At 42.7% G+C, this 24,091-nt stretch overlaps 1 protein-coding gene and 1 pseudogene across 2 annotated transcripts in view; one reads left to right on the top strand and one right to left on the bottom strand.

Moving 5' to 3' along the window:
• The first annotated feature begins 4,558 nt into the window (after positions 1 to 4,558).
• The window catches only part of PDE4D (phosphodiesterase 4D), a 1,654,385-nt gene continuing 1,634,852 nt past the window's right edge, over positions 4,559 to 24,091 (top strand). The window contains exon 1 of one of the 2 annotated variants that reach the window (XM_070056730.1): positions 4,559 to 4,733. The gene's annotated coding sequence lies outside the window, so the exon portion shown is untranslated. Of the gene's footprint in view, positions 4,734 to 10,637; positions 11,111 to 24,091 lie in introns of those variants that run through there. The other variant, XM_008262244.4, reaches the window with a different exon arrangement.
• On the bottom strand, positions 18,395 to 21,507 carry LOC100351752 (U3 small nucleolar RNA-associated protein 18 homolog pseudogene; annotated as a pseudogene).

Here is a 24,091-nt window from a genome sequence, read left to right as displayed (position 1 = left end):
TCTATGGGAGTATTTTTCCTAATGTAGTATTAAATAGTATGTTATAATAAATCTTAAATATTTATAGGTGGAAATCTCATCCACCCTTGGGCTCAGGTGTTAATTTATTTTAGGTCATTTTTAGAGGAAAAAAAAAAGAAGCAAATTTGCTGATTAAGATGAGTTGCAAGGAACAAAGCCCAATTGCAGGCATCCAACCTTAATCAGCAAATGTCAACCACCAAGATAAAAAAAGAAGTTGTTAGGAAGGCTCACCAGGTGATGGGAGAAAATATACCGTGAGCATGTCTCTGCTGAAAATTCATGCAGTTACAAGTGCTCGGGACCAACAGTTTACCATCTCTGCCTGGTTCTTGGTTATTTTTCTTTACAGTTTTAAATGATAATACGGTTATTGAAGTTTCTGAGTACTTTAAGATCTTATCCTTGAATCAGAAGTAACGGGCTTTCTGTGTAAAGATGGCTGGGAATCCACAAAACTCTTGTAAAATATTCACCAAGTTGTTGAAAGAATTTTCTTTTATGGGAAACATCTTATTGTCAAAGACAGGCATTAGCATGAGATTGCTTTTTTTCTCCAGGGAGGAAGCTGATGGGGGGGGCAGTTGTTCAACTAACCAGGAATTCACCCCCATGACAGGCTGATGTTCAAGGCGGACATTTGCCCCTTGGTATTTTGAAGACCTGCTAGAGGTTGGTATTGTGGTGCAGTGGGTTAGGGCGCCCCCTCCGACGCCAGCATTTCATATCTCAGTGCCAGTTAGAGTCTCGGCTGCCCTGCTTCAGAGCCAGCTCCCTGCTAAGGTGCCTGGGAAGGCAGCAGATGATAGCACATGTGTCTGGGTCTCTGCCACCTGTGTGGAAGTCCCAGATGGAATTCCTGGCTCCTGGTTGCAGCTTAGCCCAGACCTGGCTGTTGTGGCCACTTGGGGAGTGAACCAGTGGATGGAAGATTTTTGTCTCTCCCTCTCTCTCTGTCACTCTGCCCCAGGTTTAGCAGTTGCAGCCATATGGGGAGTGAACCTGTAGATAGAAGATCTATGTTTCTCTCTGTCTCTCCTTCTGTCTTTATTACTCTGCCTTTCAAATACTACATAAAATAAATCTTTATGTAAAGAAAGAACTACTAAAGTCACAGTAGAAAATCACAGAATTCTGCAGTGGAATCCACTGAGCCCAGAAATGAGCTCTCTCTCTAGAAGTCATCTTGAGCATCAAATGGCACAAGGCATCTGTACCTCCTGACACAAAGCCACCACCACTAATGACTCCTAGGCCATTTTCCTAAATATGCTTATCCAGGTGTTCAGGCCCAATGTGAGCTATTTATCGTTTGGCCCAAGCGGTTACCTAAAGAGTTCGGAAAACTACTTTCAAATTTCAAAGGTGGAGAAGGCTGCTTTTCTAGGTGCACTAATCTTGGAATCAGCCTTTGGGTGTTGGGTGAAATATTGCCTTTGCTGGGGTTTGGCAAGGGCTTCATGATGTGACCTGCATGAATATAATGGAGTGGGCATTCATGCCATTGCATGGCTAATTGGCTGCTTATCTTTGGTCATGTGGGACCACTCATTCCTGTGCTTTTGTCTAAATGAAGTGAGATAGGGCAGCCCTTGTGAAGGTCTCCTGGTTCCATTTGGAGTTCAGCTGGGAGTTCTCCTGGGAGCCCAGGACTGCCACATGGCCAGGTTTGGTTTTCTTCAGCCGCGGTCTGAAATTCCTGAATCCGAACAGAGAGGATTGAATAAATGAAGCTAATTTTACAAGCGGTGTTTGGAGCAGATGCTGGAGACCACCAGAGCTGGCTATCAGCCCTGCTTTGCTTCTTGGATTTGGTCAGATGAAGGTTCTTCAAAAACATCATGGAAAATGTGTATTATGGAAATACTACGTGTGGATTTCAATTTTCCCCCCTTATTTGAAAGAGTTACAGAGAGAAAGAGAGAGACAGAGAGGGAGGGACAGAGAGATCTTGCATCTATGGTTCCCTCCCTAGATGGCTGCAATGGCCAGGGCTGGGCCAGGCTGAAGTCAGAAGCCAGGAGCTTTGTCTGGAGGTCTTCCTCGTGGGTGGCAGGGACCCAAACACCTGGGCCTTCTTCCACTGCTGCTTTTTTCAGTCCATGAGCAGGGAGCTGAATTGAAAGTGGAGTGAGGCCAGCGCTGTGCCATAGTGGGTAGAGCTGCCACCTGCAGTGCTAGCATCCCATATGGGCGCTGGTTCGAGTCCTGGCTGGCCCTGTTCCAATCCAGTTCTCCGTTATGGTGTGGGGAAGCAGTAGAAGATGGCCTAAGTCCTTGGGCCCCTGCACCCACGTGGGAGACCTCGAAGAAGTTCCTGGCTCCTGGCTTAGGATTGACACAGCTCTGGTCATTGCAGCCAATTGAGGAGTGAACCAGTGGATGGACACCCCACCCCCTCTCTCTGCTTCTCCTTCTCTGTCTGTGTAATTCTGACTTTCAAGTAAATAAATAAATCTTTAAAAAAAAAAGTGGAGCAAGCAGGACATGAACTGGTACCCATATGGGATGCCTGTGTCACAGGCAGCAGCTTCACCTGCTTTGCCACAACACTGGCCCAAGACTTATCTTTTAATTCCAGTTTTGCATGAATTTTTAAAGTCCCCCTGTTCTTTCTTGAGCAGATGAGCCGAACAGCCTGACATTATCCCTGAAGCCCTCTGTCCCAGCCAGCCAGAACCATACCCAGCCTTAGAAACTGAAATGTTGACCGTCATGTGACTCAGGACCCCTTTTGCACAAGTCCTGGGCCTGGGGTGAGGCCACTACTCTTGTCTCAATGCCTTTCAATATGATCTTGGTTCCTTGGGAGGCAGAATCAATGTCATGAGCTCTGAAGACTCAGCTCGGGCTCTGTTTTACCTCTGCCCTTTGTCCTCCGGTGGGATGAGCTCTGCGCAGGGAGCCAGGGCACTAACATTTGCCAGTGGATTTTAGACATGTTCATTTTCATCTATTATCTTGTTGGCCTTCAGATGAAGGCATTTCCAAGCTGGGTCTCAGCACAGTCTATGAGGCTTTGTGATCTACCTCTGCTAGAGGCCCAGAAATGTATACATGGTGAGTGTGTGTGCCCTGCTTCCGGGGGTATTCCTCCCAACTCTTCTTGGCTCCTTTTCTGTTTTCCAGATTTCTCTGTGTAGAAGAACAAGATTAAGTTAAAATAGATCATTGTTTCTTATAAGATAAACTGCTGCTGATAACATTAGGGATGACCTATTTCTGAAGTAGTCAGCCAAGGAGAGGTTTACGGCTTTCTTTTCTTTAGACTTAACCAGTTTTCCTTCTTGGAACATGTTTTATGGAACTTGACTAATCATCCTGGCAATATGTTATCAAAGACTTCTTGGCTGTGGATCAAAGTCTCCCATACCCAGCCCAGCAGCTCTGCAGAGCCCAGACAATGTGAAAACAGCAAGGGGTGGAAGAAAACACTTGCAGTGACTCTTGGAGGTGGACTCTAATAGAAAATAGAGAGGATAAGGATACTTATTTCTGGAAGAATTGCAAGTGACAAATATGTAGGAAAAGATGTCTAGACTTGTTGAGGGTAAAAGAAATGCAAATACAAATAACAGGGCTCTCATTCCCTCCCTGTCAGTTTGGCAGAAATGCTAATGGTTAAACCTGGGGTGTCTGTTTAACACTTATGCAGCTACCGGTTACAACCTTTAGGAGGGCAGGTGGCTGATAGTTACTGAAACATAACAGATATCTTCTGTTTGCTCAAGAATTGTCAGTGTAGCATTTCTCCTAGGAGATAACTGTTCACAAAAGCATATTCATGGGGAAAACTAGGAATAACTTCGGTGTTTATCACTAGGAGATCAGCATAGTAAAATATGATAAATACCTACTGTGAGATCCTGAATAGTCACTAAAAATGGTGGCATACAGCTTCATATATGGACATGAGAAATTATTCAGTGATACACAGCAGGGTATGAAACAGAATATTCCCATTTATATAAAGTTGTATTAATAAAAAAATGTGGGTTGTTCACTTAACTCAGAACAGGAAGAATTTGAGGCTGTTTTAATTTCCTTTCTTACTTAACTCCCAGTTCTGCCATTTGTCAACTCTGTATTCTCAGGGTAGGTTACATGACCTTTCTTGCTTTTGGTGAAAATGGGGATAATAACATGGACTTCTTGGAGGTTACTATGAAAATAAAGCAATCAAACACATGTCAAGCACCTGGAATGGAGTACCAAAAAAAAAAAAAAAAAAAAAACCAACAAAGCTTTTTTTCTCTTTTTCATTCACAGTTTTCATTTTTCTCTTCTTATATGAGTACAAACAGCTGTGTTGCTTTGCCCACGATTCAAAGCTAAGTGGGCTTTGAATAGCTTCCATTTATTTTAATGCAGGAAGGGCCATCGTTCCAAATATGTGGAACAGTGTTTTCCTAAGGCTGCAGTCTGTCAGAAAAAGGCCATATTGAGTCATTGTTTCCTGAAGCCAAGAGAGGCGATTGAGTGACTGCTGCTGATGGGCAGCCTAAAATAATATCTCCTTCTTGTCATCCCCCGGCAGTTGAAGTCCCAGTGACTTTGGATAGATCTCCGGCTTCCCTCTGGGTTTGGAAGAACAAAGCTTTTTTTATTTATGCTCTTAAACAACAGAGCTTTGTCCTCTCCTCAGGAGCATGCAAACCAAACAGAAGATTTCCTGAAGGGCATCCCATCTGCGGGAGGAGTGATTCCAAGAGGTGAGTAGACCTGCTGGGCCCACCCACATCCTCAGCAAAGGGGAAGAGCCAGGACTCAGAGGAGCCCAACAGCCAATCAGGTTTGGAGTTGGGTGCTCCTAGAGGGAGCTAACACGGCTGGACTCCGCCATTGTGAAACTCCTTGTTCACATGGATCTGCTGTGTTCTACAAAATAAACGAGGAACCTTTGGCTTTGCTTTCTGTGTCTGAAGCAAAGAATGAAAAATACAGTTATCTTGAGTGTTCTTGTTCTTTTGGACTTTCTAGTCTGTAGGTAATTATTTCAAATAGTCCATCTCTTCGGAGCTATGGATGCTATGGAATAGGGAGTACCCGGGGCTCAGTGGTTCTCATCAGAGGTTGAAAATTCTTGCAAGGCTGTCCCTGTCCTCGCCTGTGTCTATCTTTGTACTTCTCTTCCCTGCACTACAACATCTGGCTTGCAACCACACTGCCACACCTGTGTACAGCCTTAACTTAGCAATAAGTCAAGTCAAAGTAGAATGTATGGGTTTGGGGCCATTTCTGATTCTTTATAATTATAGTTAGAAAATGTGGAGAAATTGGAACATTCCAGACTTTGTGTTAAGCAGTTTGCATGCCCTGTTTTGATATTTCTCAAGAAGTATTCTGAGGGTGACTGACTTACAAGCATGGGGATGGGATGGAGGTGGGCACATAACTGCAGATTGCTGGTCTTCATGCCGGGTCTATGGCATCAGTGTCCTGTAGAGAGAGCCCGGGAGCTACCCCATAAACAAGCACCTTGGGAAATCCTTTCACTCATGAAGTTCAAGAGCCACAGTGTTTTATGGCGCACATGTGACTCACGCATAATCTGTTTTCCTTCCACTCCTCTGATTTCTGTGATTTCATTCTCATGGCAAAAACTAAATAAACAAAAAGAACAAAGTCCTATGGACCGTGCGACCCAGAGCCACCCGACTGGCTGTAGTTGCTGCTGATTACAAATGCATCCATGGCTAAACTGCTTTTGAGGGACAGTGTGTGGCATTTACCACTCTTTATTTATTTATTTATTTATTTATTTATTTATTTTTGACAGGCAGAGTGGACAGTGAGAGAGAGAGACAGAGAGAAAGGTCTTCCTTTGCCGTTGGTTCACCTTCCAATGGCCACCACAGCCGACGCACCGTGCTGATCCGAAGCCAGGAGCCAGGTGTTTATCCTGGTCTCCCATGGCGGTGCAGGGCCCAAGCACTTGGGCCATCCTCCACTGCACTCCCTGGCCACAGCAGAGAGCTGGCCTGGAAGAGGGGCAACCGGGACAGAATCCAGCGCCCCGACCGGGACTAGAACCTGGTGTGCCGGTGCCGCAAGGCGGAGGATTAGCCTATTGAGCTGCGGCGCCGGCCAGCATTTACCACTCTTGTGGGTGAGTGAGGGAGTGAGGAATCTTTCCTTGCTCGATGGTGGCCTATGCCTTCGATGGGGGCAGGCAGGCTTACAGAGCCACAGTGCTGGGTCTCATGGGTGGTTGTAAAAGTTGTGTAGCCATGCGTGGCAGCCCCTGCAGAGAACGTGGCACAGAACTGTGCACCCTGGCTGACCTGCTCCGGGGAGGAGATGGTGGTAACTCGGTGGATTCCCAGCCCTGCTTGCCTTCTGTACATCGTTGTTGTCATGCTCCATGAGGCCTGATGTGTTCACTGGTGGGTTATTTCTTGGTTCTTGGCTTTCTTTCTAGCAAGCCCCTATGAAAATGAAATGCCATTGAAAGATGGCGGGAGCATTTAATCCTGCATTCAGACTGCTGCTTTACTCTGCTGCTCTGGGGAAGGCACACAAAACGGTTCTTTTGCAGGGAGGGGTGGCGGGGAGGGGCCCTTTGTGGCCACTTTGGTAGAGTAAGCCGGGGGACACAGGGAGACTGTCTTTCTGGGGAGGGGACAGAAGTGAGTGGGAGAAGAGTTAAAGATAAACCAGCCCCACATCTCAGTCCTGAGAGTCACTATCCAGAACGCCCTGTTTCATAAAATTCTCCCCCTTTCCCATGTCCCCCTTTGCAGTGGACACATAGTTCTGGGTAACTGTCCCGTTGGTGACAGAACAGGACTGTGGCTGTTCTGCAGGTGCTGGACCTCAGTGGCACAAGTGGGCTCTGGGAGGAAGACGCAGGATCCCCTTCTGTGGGTGAACTGGCAGAGGGGCAGGGGCAGAAAACCTCCCACCCCTGAGCCCGGGACACTCTCTACCCCTAATGCGTTCTGCCAGGGCAGGATCATGGGAATGACGATTAGCTGAGACTTAGACATAGTGGGAGGGGGCAGAGTAGAAGTCTGCTTGGAGAGGAAAGCAGGGTAGACTTCCACTCTCAGTTGTTCGTTCATTCATTCATTCATCCGCTTGTGAATGGTCTTCACCCTTATCTCCCTCCACTCCCACATAAACCACCACCAGGCACATCTGAGTGCTTCCAGCTCCTGAGAGTCCATGCTCTCACACAGAGCTGGGCTTCTGCACTTGCAGCCCCTCTCTCTGCACAGCCTCCCAGCACCCCAGTAAGGTCCAAGGAAAATGTTCTCCTTCCCTGGACTCCCCTTATCCTCCTCTCCACGGAGTAAATGAACGAACCAGCATAAATTAGCACTAAAGGACTAACAACCACTGGGAAAACTGTAGGTCGGGGAGGGGACATTTTCAGTTTAGAAAAATTAAAAGAAGCCTTTAAAATGAAATATAGGGCACTTTTGCAAGATAAAACTTCTAGTAACATCAAGTGTGAAGCTTCATACACCCACAGACAAGCTCCCGGCTAGAGTGAGAGCACCGCCTCCTGTCTCAGTCAGCAAGTGTTACAGAAATGCAAGGACCTCATGGGTCGGAGCTCGGGTGGGGGCCCAGCACGGAGATGTCTACATACTGCGTACAACAAGTTGTGATGGGTGTTAGAATCTTCTCACATGCATTATAGCATGATTCCAAATGTTTGTGCTCTTAGAAGAGACTGAATTTAAACAGTAACAAAACCTCATCAACTCCAAATTCCCCCCATGTGCCAAGAGCAAATCTGAGTTTGAGCTCATGTGCCCAAATAAAGCATGTTTTATCTGAACCAAGAAAGAAGCTTAATCCTTACAGCTACCACAGACCCACAGGTCTGGTCCCATGCCTTTTATTTTCAATTAAAACATTTTTGTTAAGGCGAGGCAGGCCTTCTTGCTGTCATTTTTCCAAGCAACTATTTTTCTTTGAGTTTACAGCAGAAGGTTCTGGTTCCAAGTATAGCCATTGGAATTGTCATTTGTTCCCTACTAGGGAACGGGTCCCAGGGTTTAGGGTTTCTTTAGGCAGAGTCTTGCATTGTGAAAATAAGGGGCCTGTTTATCCATGTGGCCTGGAATGGAGCTCAGGTCCTGCCAGTCCTAATTGGTTTGACACGCTAACGTGGTGGGTTTGGATGCTTCCTATGGTTTCTCATAGGGTTGGCTCCATAAACTGCAGGGCCAGGCTAATTAGCTTATGGGCCCAGAAATCATCCTTGGCTCAGGTTTTAGGACACTTTTTAGTCAACCATAGCTGCTGTGAGACTTGAGATTCAGTTCTTGGTTCAGCAAAGCATTTGCGTTCTTTAGTTACTTTTATCAGGATCATTTTAATTCTTGTCTGTGGGGCTGAGATCAAGGAAGTATGAGCAGGAACTGAACTCAGCTGTTTGGGTGACCCTTGGATACCATAAGCTTCTTAGACAGAGCCGGATGACACAGCCACCAAATAGTAATTGATGGTGTTGACAGGAGGGAGCCTCTCCAGCCAGAACCTGCTAATACAAGTCCTGGGGAATTGAGAAGGGTGCCTATCTGCTGTGAACAGACTACACATTCCATTAACAACGTTAGGCAGGAGAAGATGATAGTATTGGTGTGTATGTATTTTCAGGTTCCTCCTCCATTGCTTTGTTTTTAATAGGCTAAAGACTGAATGCAAACAGTATAGTGGACTCATGTTGGATGGTTAAGAGACATTGCTTATTTAGTTTCAGTGTGGGCTTTCCTCTGCTATGGGAGGACTCCAGGTACTACATATTAAAGTCGCTAGCAAACGTCAAGTCACAATAAAATGTCTCAAGGTATCATGACTAGTAAGATTAAGAGGGGAAAGCAGTTCTGGTATTTCATGAACTTCATGGATGTGTTCTCGGGTGAAACTTACTGACAGGTGAACAGCTTAAAGTCCAGTCAAAAACAACCGTTTAGTTTTTGTAAGGCTCAGGGAGCCAGGGGGCCAGGTGGTAACTAAGTGGGGAGCTGACAGAGAATAGAAATGCCATGGAAGCTTCAACTCAAAGACTTGGTAGGTGGTTGTTGGCCATGTCTTGGGGAGTAGCGAAATGGTTTTCTTTGAGTGGTAGGAGGTGAGGTCCTCCTGTGGGAAACTTCTGGGCATGAATACATGTGAAATGACTTCTGTGCCAGAGTATTCATGGTCTTGACTGTTGACAGAGATTTGGACATGGGCATTCAAGGACATTCTAATGGAATTTGATTAAGAAGCTGAGTATCAAAGAGTTCTGTGTTGAGAATTCAATGACAACTTTACCTTAAGAGATGGTTTTCCATTTCAGACTAAATAATCTATGTTAATGTGAGTAAAAAGACAGCAATTCTAACGAGTGGCTTCCTGAGAAGTTTCCATTCTCACATGGTCACCATAGGCAGCAGTGCTGTCAAATAAACAAAGGTTAATGAAATAAAAAGCGAAAGAGAGCAGAAATAGTCTTCCCTGGCTAGCCACAAATTGGACAACCCGAAGAGTAAACGCTGGAAGGAAATTGCCAATGAATTACTTTTTCTATAATCTGTGCACAGCTCTATTGTTCTTGGTGTCAAATCTCAAGTTGAATTTGGTCAATTACCTACAGCCTGCAAGAAGTGGGTAAATGTCTCCTCTATCACCGCTGTTAATATCTCAGCACTAAACAAAGCAAGTTTTCCTTCCTCACTTCTTCCTTTGGGAGCTCCCAAGTCCAACAGCACAAATGCAACATTCTGTAGGTTCTCTTGTCACTTTGCAAGCACCACGATGGATGTGGTTCTTGAGACGTTTACTCCAGAGATTTTGTTGTTGTTCTTTATGGTACACTAGCTACAAAACTTGTTAAAGAAACACTTTGCTGAGGGCTCCGGAGGACCTGTCATTAGTTGAAGTCGAAATATCAAAGGGGTGTAATGTTGGGGTCTGTCTATGCTAATGTCGGTTTTATTTTTTTGCTTTCTGATTTTAGTCACTTGTATGATAATTTAGACTTAAAAATTTCACCGACAAATCCTTTAATAACTGCAAATTTAGCAAGTGTGCTATCCAAAGCAGCTGATATAAATAGTATTTAAAATGTAATGAGAAATTAGGAAAATCTTGTAAAAAAAATTAGGTGAAACTTGGGCCACTGCCCACTCTCTTAGGATTCTGAGGCTCCTCTGCCTGAACCCTCCCTCCATGGAACATTCTTCCATGGCCCCAGTGCCAAGGGCCGAGGGAGCTGGGCAAGCAACTCCTCTTCCTCATGTGCTCTGGGACTTGTTACTGCCTTTTCAGACATGAAAGGCGTCTAACTGTGCTCCCGGGACCCCTTCCGTCCCCTCCCCACGGCAGCCCCAGCACTTGGGTTTCTGGGGGTGGGTGAAAAAGCTGCCTATCTGGAAAGGTCGCTCTAAAACTGTTCTGGAAAATTCTCTCACTTTAGTTCCAAGTTTATTTCAGATCCATTCAAGCCTCTGTCTGCTCCGACTTAATAACAGGGCCATCCTTGAGAAGGATAGAATAGAGAGAGGTAAAATGAAATCGAAGGCTGTCTCTTGGCCCAAGCGCTTGAATGCATCTCGTTTTCACTCGGCGTTATTCCTACTAAAAATAAAAGGGAAAGGCGAACGTTACCTCAGCCTTGGCTGCCGGAGTTGCCCTTTGGCGGCTGGGCTGGCTCTGGTCCTTTAATTGCCGGCACGGTCGGAATTGCCAAGCCAGGAAAATATCCTGCTCCAGGTGCGGCCGCGTTGATCCCAGATCACCTGCACCTCTTGCCCCGAGACAATGAAGCTGTGCTTTTTCCTCTGGCCTCTTCAGGCAAAGCGATTCCAGATAAGCAGATTATTGTGTGGAATATCTCATCTATGTGTTCCAGCGCAGCCCTTCCAGCTTCCCAGAGCCAGTTAGACTTGTTATGAGGAGCTAAGTGATTGGCTGGGTCTGGGGCTCGGTTTCAGAGATTATAGCCCCGCGCTGGGGAAGCACGAGCCTATGGTTGCGTGGTCTGGGGCCTGCCAGTTCCTGTCTTAATGCACGTGCAGTCGTAACTGAGTGCTAGCACGGCCTTGGATGTTTCTGTCCTAAATAGCTGACATTGCATCTTCAAGACTGTGTGAGTAATCCTGACTTTTTTTTTTTTTTAACTCAGTAAATTAATTACACGCCCTGGGAGGGAGTGAGATCGTTTGTAGAAAAGACTGAACTAGCAGATGATTCGTTTTCAAGGTGCTGTGCTGTCTGTTATCAAGTTCAATGCGATGAGACCTGGCAGGTTTTCTGTTCCCCTGCCCCCCGCTCTCCAGCTTTGTGCTATGAATCACAATCACACTGCATTGGAGGAGGCTGTTGGATGCATTTGCTAGTCCTGCTTGTTTTATGGGGTCAGTAAAGTGATAAAAATCCAACATGATTAGCTTAAAACAGGATGCTGGTGTCAGAGCAACGGCTCAGAGAGCTGTGGAGTTCGGTGGGTTGCCAGGTTTCCCACCCCCACCAAGCAAAACGAGCATGGGCAGCAAATGAACATTAATCCTTTTGGGACACAGGTGCACAGCAGTTAGTGTATGGGAAAGGAAAAGAAAAAGAAAATGACGGCAGGAATATTTTATTGTAACCTGAAGCTGATTTAAGATGTAGACGATGAACAGCTAAAAAAGAATGTGTGTACAAAAATGTGCTTTGGTGTTCTGTTTATGTGGTCCAGCAATGAATGAGAAACCATGGGCTTGTTTTGAAAATCCTTATAAGAAGTACATTAAATACTCACAGACACAGCGTAACAGAAGAAAGTATGTGGGTTGGAATTTGTGGTTGGAGCAGATCAAATTATCTCAGGAAGCCGCGGTTAGGTTTGTGTATTCGCTGGGGGTGACATTAGTTGCTAACAAGGTTTAAGATAAAGCTGGAGTGGATTGAAATGAGAAAGTAAAGCCCATGACTGTTTTATTACCTTCTATAGCATGCACAGCAGGACAGGAGTGCCGGGTACAGACGGGTAAATGTCACCAGTTCATATTTTACTTTTAAATCTGTATTGATTTCTCCTAGCTTGTGATAAAAAAGACTTTTGCTTATGAAATTAGTGCTTAGGAATATTTCTTCTCTCTCCCGAATACTACTTGTACTTTTTCTCAGTACGGTGCAAAGCTAGGGCATTTCTTACAATCTGGGATTGTTTTTCACATTGCTTTCTGTCTAATTTTTCCTCCTCAGACTGGAAGGTATAAATGTCTGTTCATATCACAAGAATAAATCAGTTGAGCAGTTTTTGTCATGATGAGCTCCTGTAGCAATTATAAACTTCTAATGGCCATAATAATCAGTTGCCAATTCCTATAAAACTAACATTTAAAGACTCAAGACAGTTTATTTTTGTTTGTACCTATTTAAATGACTGACATGATTTAGCTAGCAGGAAACAAATCTTATTATGGGTTGGCAAAGTTTTATGTTTAGATTGCACTGGAAATGCAAAGTTTTGTTCTTAACAATATTTTCACTTTCTGAACTACAATCTCTTTTAGATTACAATAGTGGATAAAGTCTATAAGAAAAAAGAAAATTAATCAACATCAAATCCTTTTCTGTACCCACCAGATCTGTGTAAAACAGTTCTAAAGAAATGCAAGTATAATATATTCTTTTAGAAACCTACCTTAGATGAAATGGTACAATGGTTCTTTTATTGAGACAGAATAGCGAGTTCATTTATTGAGTTTCTATGGCCATAGACACTAGTAGTAACAGCTGACTCATTCTTGGTATGCATTCCTAACTGTGGTGGAGAAAGCACATCTATAAAAGGACTATAATCTTACCCTCGAGGTGGTTTAGGGCCACCCACTAGTAAGGAGTGATGGTCGCGGGGGAAAGTTGCCTTATCGTAACTTGCTTTTGACTTGTAATTCAGCTCCCGGCCTTTGAGCCTCAGTCTTGCCTTCTTGGTGCAGCACTCCCTCCCTCCCTCCCATCCTGTCCTGGCTCCATTCTTCACATGACCGCGCTTAGGCTTTCATTTACTGGATTTGAAGGAAAGTGACTACTGCTTGTTAGCCATCAGTGCTGGGCTGCTTATGCAGTGTGGAGAAGAATGAAAATCAGGGCTGTGGCACCTGGGCGGGTGTATGTGTGCATAGACTGTTTACTTTTGTATTGGTGCTTCCTCGGGACTTTCAGCTCCTCAGTTCTCCTGGAGATGCCAGGGCTGCGTCTTTCTTGGGCAAGGACAGGCCATGAGGAAGTGGAGTCCAGGGCCAGCAGGTGCTCTGTGGGCAGTGTATTGTGAGTGAGCCACTGTGGGCAGAGGACAATCTCTCTAAAATGGCAGGCAGTGATCTTCTCTCTACTCTCTATTTTCTGAAACAATTTTTGTCAGACTGTGGAAATTCTTTTACAGATAAGCTTTGGTAACACTGTGCATGTCTGCCATAGACAGATGGGTTTGACACAAGATGTATCCAAAAAGGAATGTATTACATCATGAACTTGCTAAGTGTTCTTGAATACACACTGGCATTTGGAAACTATTAACACTACCTACTAAAGCAATGACATAAATCCAAATTAAAAAAAATCATTTTGTGATTGGATTACATATTCTAGTTTTTTTAAAAATGAATTTTGTTTTTGGAAAAACTTGATCTTCCCCAAGACATTTTTCTTGTGTTATATATAGGACTAATCTGATTGCTTAATCTTGCCCAAGAATTTAATTATTCCTAGCTGATGTTTTCTTTTTTAAAAATTTATTTTGATTTTATTTCAAAGGCAGAGAGACAGATAGACACACAGATATTCCATCTACTGGTTCATTCCCCAAATACCTGCAAAAGCTAGGGCTAGACAAGGCCAAAGCCAAGAGTCTGGAACTCAATCTAGGTCTCTCAAGTACTTGAGCCATCATTCAGTGCCTCCCAGGACGCACATTAGTAGGAAGCTGGAATCGGAGGCAGAGCCAGGACTCAAATCCAGGCACTCTGAGATGGGATGTGGCTACCCAAGTGGCAGCTTAGCCACTGCACCAAACGCTCTCCCCTTGGTGTGTCCTCTTGATGCAAACACAAGATACATGAGGCTGCTGGCAGCACAACATAGCACACTTTTTTACAGCAAAGATTTTTAAAATAGGAATGCACTCTAAAATAATGATAAAAATGTAATAAAGACGTAAACCAGTGACGTAGGCATTTATTAACATTACCAAGTATTCTGTACTCTACATGATTACATACTTTTATATGACTGGCAGTGCAGGTCTATGTACACCAAAATCACCATAGACACATGAGTGGCACATGTGATATGATACGACAACTGCAGCATCACTAGAGGACAGAAGTAGTTCACCTCCATCTTATATGACAACTGTCATACATGCAGGTGGTCACTGAGATGCTGTGTGTTACAGGACAGAATCTGTGCATACTTCTGTAGAACTGTGACCCAGCCTAGCTGACGTTTTCAAAAGAGTTGTTGTCTCACCTTGAGCGTGTTTTAAAGAAAGCAGAGCAAAAACAAATATCCCCCTTTCTCAAAGAAAAAGCAGACCACAAAGGAGTTAAATGCTTTAGGGGTGTATCATTTCCCCCTTTTGTGCAGCAAAATACTACCCACAGGTGGAGGAGGAACTTTCATTGAATTTCAAGAAAATTAATTATTCCATGTTCATTATACAGTATCAGCAGGTGATAAAATTCCCCCCATATTGATTATCAGCTGAAATTGTGTTCCTCTATTCATTTCTGATTTCAAGGAGCAGAATGTCTTAGCCAATTTTGGCATCAGTGGCATCTTGCTCAGTTCTTGAAATTTTTCTGTTTCAATCCATGCCTGGAAAATGAAAATAATGATATGCATTCTGATATTTTACAAGATTGGCAAATATCAAATCACTTTGAGGAAGGGCTTGTGAGAGAACATTTTAATGAAGAATTTGTCATGGGCCTTACAACCATATTATTACAGCAGCTCACCGCAGCAGGGGGAGCATCCTTTATTTCTCAAGGCATATTCATAGTAATGGATAATACTATAAAGGCAAAGAAAGGGGACTGTTATCATGGCACAGCAGGTAAGGCTGCCATCTGTGATGCCGGCATCCCATATGGGCACTGGTTTGAGTCCTGGCTGCTCTACTTCTGATTCATCTCCCCACTAATGAACCTGGGAAAGCAGTGGAGAATGACCCAAATACTTGGGCTCCTGCACCTATGTGGGAGACCCCAAGGAAGCTCCTGGCTCCTGGGTTTGGACTGGCCTAGCTTTGGCCATTGTGGCAAGCGAACCAGTGGTTGGAAGATCTGTCTGACTCTCCTTCTCTCTAACTCTGCCTTTCAAACAAATAAATAAATCTTAAAAAAAAAAAAAAAAAAAAGAAAGTCTTCAGTATTTGACCTTGAAAAGTTATGGCAGCTTTTGGAGTCTCAATCCTTTGTCTTTTACTTGACTATTAAAATGCCTATAGGTTTACTACAGGTAAATGCAGCACTACGTTAAAATGTGTTTGTTAAACTTCTAAGGTTTACTAATTGCAAAGATTATATATGCAACCCTTGCCAGCAAATCAATAAGGAGGATTTACTGTCGCTCCCCGTCTTCGTGGAGGAACGACACAGGACCCTGCATTGTTCTTTCGTCTGCTCGGCCCTCCCAGGGTTTGCTGCTGGTTCTTCCCGGGTTGGCTACCGACCCTTCCACCTCCGTGGAAGGGCGGTTCCCCCTAGCCACTTTCCCCACTTCCGCGGGGGAGCGGCACACCGCCGGCCGGCTCTCTCAGGGGCTGCACAGGTGTTCCTCTTAGATGTTCCTCTTAGATGTTCCTGGTGCATGCCGTCTCTCTCCTCCTTTATAGTCCTCTTCCACCAATCCCAACTCTGCTACCCACAAAGCCGAGTACGCTGCTCTCCTCCAATCAGGAGCAGGTCCTACAGTTTATTGGTTGAACTGGAGGCAGCTGTGTAGAAGCTGTTACTCCCTTCTCAGCGCCATATTGTGGGAAAGCAGATGCATAGAATAAGTCTTAATTCCAGTAACTTAGTCTAGTCCGAGTTGCTCCCAGTTGCTCCCCACATTTACGAATGATCAGTTTCTAACATGGAAAATATCAGATGCATTTTTATTGGTTAGTCTGATTAACATTCTAAACCATGGCTGCTTCCCTCAAACAGGACGGATTTTCTTGGTTCAGTTTCTGCCATCACTTTCCTTCCACTTAGATACAGCATTAAGCCAATAGTTAGATAAGCATTCCTTTCCTGGCCTGTGTTAAAACTGCTAATGATAAATTTTGAGAGGACACAGTTGCTTTATAGGGAAAAGTAGGCTTGAAACCTTAGGCTGACAAATGTGCTTGGGATTTTTCATTTCTGTCTTCCTCTCTTTGTTGAATTTTACTAATGGAATCATTTGCTAAGTTTTACGGCCCTATGTATTCCTAGGTCTTTTTATACCAGGAACAAAACGAGTGGTCAAAATGACTTTGCATGACCTAGCAGTTTTGACTTCCCCGTTGTTGGCTGGTGCTGCTTTGGAAGACCCCCGTGCTTTCTGGAAGGGTGGCTGCAGCTGTGTCCTGCGCTTCGGCTGCTGGAGCTCACGGCTGCTATAACTGAATCTTTTTAAAAAATAGATGAAATTGTAGAGGAAGCACAATTAATAAAATATAAAAAGGGAAAGAATCCTTCCCCACCATTCTCTTCCACAGCCCATCCTGCAGTTCAAAGGAGTCTTTCTAGAAATAAAGAAATTTCACTTGTGATACTGTGTGCAAACTGGAACTGTGATATTGGCTTGATTTTCTTGTGCCTTTGGCATTGGGTAAGCACACTTCTTCAGTAATTTAACGTTAGAGTGAAAAGATGGTTTTTACTTAACTTTTTTTTTTAAAAGAAAGATTTATTTATTTAGACAGGCAGAGTGGACAGTGAGAGAGAGAGACAGAGAGAAAGGTCTTCCTTTGCCGTTGGTTCACCCTCCAATGGCTGCCGCGGCCAGCGTGCTGCAACGCACTGATCGGATGGCAGGAGCCAGGTACTTCTCCTGGTCTCCCATGGGGTGCAGGGCCCAAGCACTTGGGCCATCCTCCACTGCACTTCCCTGGCCACAGCAGAGAGCTGGCCTGGAAGAGGGGCAACCGGGACAGAATCTGGCGCCCCAACCGGGACTAGAACCCGGTGTGCCGGCGCCGCAAGGCGGAGTTTTAGCCTAGTGAGCTCCGGCGCCGGCCGAAAGATTTATTTATTTGAAAGGCAGTTACATCTGCTGGTTCACTACCCAAATGGCCACAACACTCAGCTGCACTGATCTGAAGCAAGGAGCCAGGAGCTTCCTCCAGGTCTCCCTCACTGGTGCAGGGGGTCCAAATACCTAGGCCATCTTCTTCTGCTTTCCCAGCTGTAGCAGGGAGCTAGACTGGAAGCAGAGCAGCTGGAACTCGAACCAGTGCCCATATGGGATGCCGGGACTGCAAGCGGCGGCTTTACCTGCTACACCACAGCTATGGCCCCTGTTTAATTTCTTAACAAGACTTTATTCATTCAGCAAAATTAGGAGTGGGTTGCCATAAACAGAAAGATGAATTAGATGTGGTTTCCTGAAGGAGCTTACGGTGTAGGAGATATTTATTTCATGTTTGCTGACCTTTTGGGATAATTCTGGAAGAGGAAGGGTTAACTTAATGGAGGAATGACCTAGCTGTAGTCTGAGTATATATAGAAAATACGGGGTAGAAGTGAGTAGTTTTCACTTGTTTGAAAGACAGACACATACAGACACACATACACACACACACACACACACAGAGAGAGAGAGAGAGAGAGAGAGAGAGAGAGAATTTTCCATCTGCTAGTTGATATCTCAAGTGCCAGCAATAACCAGGACTAGGCCAGGCTGAATCCAGGAACCAGGAACGTAATCCAGGTCTCCCATGTGGGTGGCAGGAACACAGCTACTTGGCTAAACATCTGCTGCCTCCCAGGGTCTGCATTAACAGGAAGCTGGAATAGCAATTGGAGCTGGGACTTGAACATAGACATTCTAATATAGGATTTGGACATCCTGAGCAACATCATTTTTTTATTCCTTTTTATTTGAAAATATTTTAAATAATACATAAAAATATAAAGTTCAATGACACACATGGATTTAACAAGTTTTAACATTGCATAATTATTTTATATGTGAATATATATATATGCACACACATCATTTTTCTGGAAATCAGGGATGCATATATTAATATCACAAAACATGGGTTTCATGACAAAGATCATAAAGTGAAGACAGAGGGGCATATTATTGTATAAGCAGTATAATTCAGTGAGGATAACCTTTACAAATATCTATATACTGAATAACATGGCATACACACATTTTTATAATATGTATATATAAACTTCGACATATGACAGAAAATATGTGGCATTTGTCCTCTGTGTCTGGCTTATTTCATTTAGCATAATAATCGCCAGTTTTATCCCTTTCATTGCCAATAACAGGATTTTGTTCTTTCTAATGGCTGAGCAATATGCCATTGCTTTCTTTTTCTTTTTTTTTTTTCAAACAAAAGCTGCCATGTGTTATTAAGACACTGCTGTTAACTTAAGCACAGCTGACTCTATCAATCATTATCCCTGCAGTATCACACATTCAGGAAAGTTTCTGAAAAGATGTAACAGGACAGGCTTCTCTTGTGGCTCAACTGGATTTCAAATAATCTCTTTAAAGTCTGAATAATGGTGCACCCTGTACATCAACAGCCTTGCCTTTCTCATTCCCTAAGGCAAAGTTTCCACTTCTGGGAGAAAAATCCAGAATGTGAACATGAGAAATATTCTTTTTAATGACTGGAAAGTTTGAAAATACTGTACAGGAAGGAAGGTGAACCAGTCTGACTGCTTCTTTCATTTCTTTCTGAAGCAATTGCCAAGATTTCTGTAGCAGGATTGAAGGTCATAAAAGTAACACCTGTCACCAAGTTCGTTATAGCTTTGATTGGCGTTGGGTTAGTTTCTTGGAGACAAGAATCTTGATTATATATGTTAACGACTACACAATTGGAACCACAGGCCACATACTGTCCATTCCTAGATGCGTCAATGCTTAAACCATAGAAACTGCCCTCATCAACAAATCTGTTAAGGCATTTCCTAGATTTCACATCCCAAACATACCCTTCTCCATTCCCTAAAGAGGCAAATAGTCTCTTACTCTCTGAAGAGAACATGGACGCTGCAACTCTCCCGTTCATTTTCATGCTACCAATCACCTCTCTGGTCCTCACTGATAGCAAATGAAAATATCCAGCAACAGCATTTATAAGCAAGAAGAACCCATCTGGGGAGACTTCAAAGCTCCTTACTGTCTTCTCTTTCAAACCTCTCACTTGATGCACAGAGATTAATTGCCAGCTAGCATATCATAGACATAAAGAACCATGCTGTGGGTACTCAAGGCTCAAACCTCTTCTCCCTTAGCACTAAAACAGACAGACTTAAAGATCGGAAACTTTTCCAAACAGATGCTCTGGATTTTAGGGTTTCTTTTTCCATCAACCTGAAGCAATGCCATGGCGTCGTCTAACCCAGCAACCAACACAAGCTGGGCGCCAGGATGGAACTGCATGGATGGGATCTGAGCAGTAATAGGCCGGTCAGCATTGGCATGCTGGTAGCTCTTCGAGATTCCTCTTGGAAGAGAGGCTGATGTGGATATGACATTTCCAGTCCTCTGCAACAAATCATCTTCATCTTCACGCTCATCATCTGAAGGTGTTTTCTGCTTCTTATTCTCGGCCCAGGCAGGTACTCCCCCCATGGCATGCTGCAATGCCTCTTGAAGTCTCTTCTGAAGTTTGTCTTTTCAAAGTTTACCTTCACTTGCATTTTTCATCAGATCTTTCTGAAACCAGTTGTTCACCATGTCAACCATTTCCTCATTTTCATCTTCTTTGTCCAACCAAACTGGCCACGCTGGCTTCTTTTGAGGTAGAAAATCACCTTTCGCTTCATTTTCCATTCCTGAGTCACTTGAGTCTCATGAACTTGAACCGGCAGCCCTGCAGGTGCCATGGTGTGCGTCCTCGTCGTCCTGGATTTTGCCGAAGGCCAGCTCCCCTAGACGCGGCTCCACCTCTGGTTTATCAGCCTCCGGCGTCAGGCGACTGCACTGCCAGGCAGTCCCTCTTTGTCTGTCTGCTGGGTGGAGAGGTGGCCTTTCCGGGTGCCCCGCCCGTTCCCGCAATGGCTCCCTGGTCTGTCTTCATTTGGATCTTGTGATCCGGCTTGGCTCTGGTTCTCCGGCCTGGTTTCATTTGCCTCCTTCGGCATCGCTGAGTTTGAGAAGAAATGCAATCATAATGTGGAACCTCATGCTGCCATTGTTTTCATACATCACATTTTCTGTATCCAGTCATCCCTTGATGGGCATCTTGGCTGATTGCATACCGTTGCTATTGTGGATTGAGTTATCATAAACACAGGAATGCAGGTATTTCTTTCATATGCTGACGTCAATACCTTTGGATATATTCCCAGAAGTTATGGGGTAGCTGGCTCATATGGTAGATCCATTTTATTTTTTGATGAATCTCTGTACAGTTTTCCACAATGCCTGTACTAATCTGCATTCCCACCAACAGGGTGTTAATTAGGGTTCCCTTGTCTCCACATCCTTGCCAGCACTTGTTATTTTTAAACTTTTGGATAATAGCCGTTCTAGCTGGAGTGAGATGATACCTTATGATTTTTGTTTTCATTTACCTGATAGCTAGTACATTTTTCGTGTGTTTATTGGCCATTTGTATTTCTTCTTTTGAAATACGTCTATTCAGATCCTTTGCCCTTTCTTAATTGATTTCTTTTGTTGTTGAATTTTTTGCACTCTTTATATATTCTGGATATTAATGCTTTATGCGTAGCTTGCAAATATTTTTTCCAATTCTGTCAGTTATTTCTTTACTGTGTTGATTGTTTCCTTTGCTGTGCAGACGCTTCTTAGTTTGATATAGTCCCATTTGTCTATTTTTGTCTTTATTGCTTGTGCTTTTAGGTCTTTTCCAAAAAAACATTGCTTATGTTTTCCTCTAGTAGTTTCACAGTTTGAGGCCTTGACATTTAGATCTTTAATCCATTTTGAGTTGATTTTTGTATAGGGTGTAAGGTAGGGGTCTTATTTCAGACTCTTGCATGTGGAAATCCACTTTTCCTGACAGGTTGTACTGGAGAGATTATCCTTTCCCCAGGAAATGTTTTTAGCACATTTTTCAAAGATAAATTGATTGTAAATATGTCAATTTGTTTCTGGGATTTCTATTCACTTTCACTGGTCTACCTATCTATTTTCATTCTAGTAGTTTGGTTCCCTTATATATAGACTCATGTCATCTGCAAACAGAGATAATTTGACTTCTTTTTTTCTTATTTGTATACCTTTTCTTTCTTTCTCTTGCTTAATGGCTCTGGGTAAAGCTTCCAGATCTAAACTGAGGAAGAGTGTCAAGAGTGGGGATCCCATGAAGGATCTCTGTGAGTGAGACTCCAATGGAAAGAAGGGGCCATCAAAGAAAGACGCACTTTTCTCTGAAAGGAGGAGAGAACTTCCACTTGCATGGCCCTGTCTAAATACCAATGGAGTTTGTGAACTCAAGAGGCTTCCATACCCTTGACAGCTCATGAAAAGAGCCTCAGGTGATCACTGACATCAAAAATAAGAATGTCAATTGTTAAATCAACAACAGGAGTCACTGTGAACTTACACTCTATGTAGGATCTCTGTTCTTAAAGAGGTGTACTATGAGAATTAACGGTACAACTTGTCTTCAAACTCTACTTTATACTTTGTGTGTCTGTGTGGGTGCTAACTGTTGAAATCTTTACTTAGTATAGAGTTGGTCTTCTGTATATAAAGTCAATTAAAAGTGAACCTTAATGAAGAATGGGATGGGAGAGGGAGAGGGAGTAGGAGGTGGGATGGGAGTGGGGGTGGGAGGGTGGGAATGGGGGGAAAAACCACTATATTTCTAAAAGCTGAACCTATGAAATCTGTGTTTATTAAATAAAAGCCTTCTAAAAAACGAGCGGGCATCCTTGTGTGGTTCTAGATCTTACTGGAAATGCATGGGCTTGTCACATACAGCCTTTATGATGTTGTTAAATTGTTCTAATATATTCCTTCTATACATGACTTGTCTAAGATTTTTAATCATGAATGGTGTTGTATTTCATCAAATGCTTTTTCTGCATCTGTTGAGATAATATGATTTTTGTCTTATATTTTGTTCATGTGATATATCATGTTTACTGATCTACATGTGTTAAACCATCCTCGCATCTCTGTGATAAATTCCAGTTGGTCAGGATGAATGATCATTTTGATGTGTTATTGGACTCAATTTTCATGTAATTTGTGGAAAATTTTTGCATATATGTCCATCAGAGATATTGATATATAGTTTTTTTTTGTTTGTTTTTGTTGTATCTTTGCTTCTGACATTAGGGTAATTATGCCTTTATACAATGGGTTGGGAAGGACCCCATCTCTTTCAGTTTTTGGAATAGTTTGAGAAGAATTAAGTTAGTTCTTCCTTAAAACTTTGGTAGCATTCAGTAGCGAAGCCTTCCAGTCCTGGCTTTTCTTTATTGGGAGATTCTTTATTACTCATTTACTCTCATCCTTTGTTATTGATGTGTTCAGGATTTCTTTCTTCGCAATTCAATTTTGATAAGTTATATATTTCTAGAAATCTACTCCAATTTGTTGATATGTAGTTGTTTTTTGGTAATAGTTCCTAATGGTTCTTTGTATTTCTGCAATATCATTTATAATATCTCCTTCATCTCTGATTTTTATTGAGTTTTCTCTCTTCTTGGTTAATTTGGCTAATGGTTTATCAGTTTTGTTTATATTTTCAAAACGCCAGCTCTTCATTTCATTAATCTTTTGCATTTTTATTTGCAATTTGTTTGTTTCTCCTCTAATTTTAATTATTTCTTTTCTTTCACTAACGTTGGGGTTGGTTTGTTCTTGTTTTTCTAGGTCCTTGAGGTGCATTGTTAATTCATTTATTTGATATATTTTCATTTTTTTGATGTAGATACTTATTGTTATAAACCTTCCTTGTAGCAATGCTGTTGCTATAGCCCATGAGATTTGATATGTTGTGTTTCCATTTTCATTGTTTCAAGGGATTTTCATTTTTCCCTTCTTATTTCTTCAATGACCCCTTGTTCATGTAAGAGTACACTGTCCAGCCTCTAGCTATTTGTATAATTGCTAGAGTTTTTTTGTTGTTAGTTTCCAGCTTTATTCCTTTGTGGTAAAAAAAAAAACCACATTATATTATTTCATTTTTTGAAATTTCTGGAGACTTGCTTTATGGCCTATTATATGGTTTATCATGGAGGATGTTCTATGATGAAAAGAATGTGTATTCTGTGTCTGTGGGATGGAATGTTCTGGACATGTCTTTTAGGTTCATTTGGTCTATAGTGTAGGTTAACCTTGTTTTTATTGCTGTTGTTGACTTTTTGGTCTGGTTGATCTGTCCGCTGATAAAAGTGGGGTGTTGAAATCCTCCTTACTGTTGTATTGGAGCTTGTGTCTCTCTTTAGATTTATTACCATTTGTTTTTTAAAACTGGGTTTGCTGGTATCAGGTGCATATACATTCATAAAGATCATATATTCTTATTGAAACAATCCCTTGTTCATTATATAGTGATCCTCTTTGTATCTTCAAATAGTTTTTGTCTTAAAGTCTGTCTGATAAAGTATGGTTGCTCTTGTTTATTTTTTATTTTAATTTGCATGAAATACATGTTTCTATTCTTTACTTTCATCTGCATCTTTGTTTACTGGTGAAGTGCATTTCTTGTTGGCAGCATATAGTTGGGTCTTAGTTTATTTTATAGTCTATATATTTAATTGGTGAATTTTGTGTTTTTACATTCAAGGTTATTACTGATAAGTAATGATGTAGTCCTGCTATTTTTAACTCTAAAATTTCTGTTATTTTGAATACCTTTTGTCTTTTCTAGTTGACTTCATACATTCATATTCTTTAATGATGCTGATCACCCTTCTGTGATTTTGTGTGTAGT

This window comes from Oryctolagus cuniculus, chromosome 14, assembly GCF_964237555.1.
Source record: "Oryctolagus cuniculus chromosome 14, mOryCun1.1, whole genome shotgun sequence".
NCBI classification, from domain to species: domain Eukaryota; kingdom Metazoa; phylum Chordata; class Mammalia; order Lagomorpha; family Leporidae; genus Oryctolagus; species Oryctolagus cuniculus.
The sequence above is the reverse complement of the archived record's forward strand: the minus strand, read 5'-3'. Positions and strand labels throughout refer to the sequence as shown.